The following is a 1,528-nucleotide window of genomic DNA, read 5'->3' on the forward strand; positions in this document are numbered from 1 at the left end:
ACGCCCAACTCCATCTCCACACTCGGAGCATTATCTCATAGACTTTGAATAGATGCTTGGTCGTGGACGGCAGATGGTCTGTCCGGTCTTTACATCGCCATGGCGAGTGGAGTTGCTGGGCGCTTGACCTCAAACATGCACCATAACTGGACCCGAGCACGGGACACCTCACCAGCACATCTGCCACGTGGGAGGCAGCCCTTTCGTCGCCGAGCGTTGGTGGCGTCGGATGGCTCGGCCCATAACAAGTAACACTCCTAACATTATGACCGCTAACAAGCACAGACTCTTCCCAAATGACCCAAAGATTAAGGCGACCTGGGCCGATGGATCGGTGTGTTCTGCCGGTGGGGGAGATGTAGTTGTGTGGGTGCATTCAGCTGGGTGCAGTACCTCTAGAGGGATGCCTTGATCCCAGTTTTCCACCTCTGCTAACCAGTTTCCCTGCCACCAAACGCCTGCACGTGTCCGTCTTTGTTGTTGCTGCACCGAGCTGTTCTGTCCTCAACGTGTCGGGTGTGTGTCTTAAACTGTGAATGTGCACGTATCTGGAGCGTTCTGCACAAGCCCAAGCGAGTCTCATTGCTTTATGCATGAGTGGCCTTTGTGGAAGGAGCTGGAGGTGTTTGTCAGAAGTGTGGTTGTTTTGCCTCCTCTCCCGAACAGCACCCTGGTGTAAGGGGCAGGCACAACAAAGGGCTGGGTGTCAAACTGCAGTACTTTTCTGGTATTGACCATCGAGTATTGTACACTATAAACTGCAGAAAGTTGGCTTTGAATGTCTGGTCAGACTTCTAGTGTTTCTCTAACTGGGTATTTCCTTATTTAAATTATAACCCTGCTAATTCTGCACAATACTGTTTTGAGTTGTTGTGATGGTGCTTTGTGTAAGACAAAATGAATCATGCATTAAATGGATATATTTGACATATTTTGTTAATGTGGCTGTAAATGATATTTTTACAATAATATATCAAATGAAGATCTGGTAGTGATGAACCATTGGAGAATTCTAACCTGAATCTGCAGCTCCCCTCGGCTTTACTGAGCTTTATAATGAGTTTCAGCGCATTGTTTAGCTGCTCTAAAAACCCACTGTACACTGCACAGACAGACAGACAGACACGGTTAGCGACTAGCTAGTGAACACAGCGGAGCATTTAGCAGTTAAAAAGCCAGATATTTCCCTCAGGAGTTGGTGCATAACAAAAAACCAAAATCAATTATAGAGAAAAGGCTTTTGTAGAAACCAATTTTTATATCCCTTAGTGTATATATAAAAAAACACTGTATTGGTACTGAAATGCAAGCATTGTATTGGCCCTGGTATGAAATATTTCAAATGATAGCCAGCCCCTAGGAGTCATAAAGTGATGAAACATTGCAAGTTTCACTGACATACCTGAACAACTTAACAAAGTTGGAGATGTCACAGGGAAAGCACAGATTTTAAAAGTTTGAAGTCATATCAGTAGGTGAAACAGCAGGTGTGGAAAAAGAAGCTGCACTTTTAAAAAGGTAAAATGTG

Source organism: Morone saxatilis, unplaced genomic scaffold (genome assembly GCF_004916995.1).
Source record: "Morone saxatilis isolate NCDOM2014 unplaced genomic scaffold, NCSU_SB_2.0 Contig18, whole genome shotgun sequence".
NCBI lineage: Eukaryota > Metazoa > Chordata > Actinopteri > Moronidae > Morone > Morone saxatilis.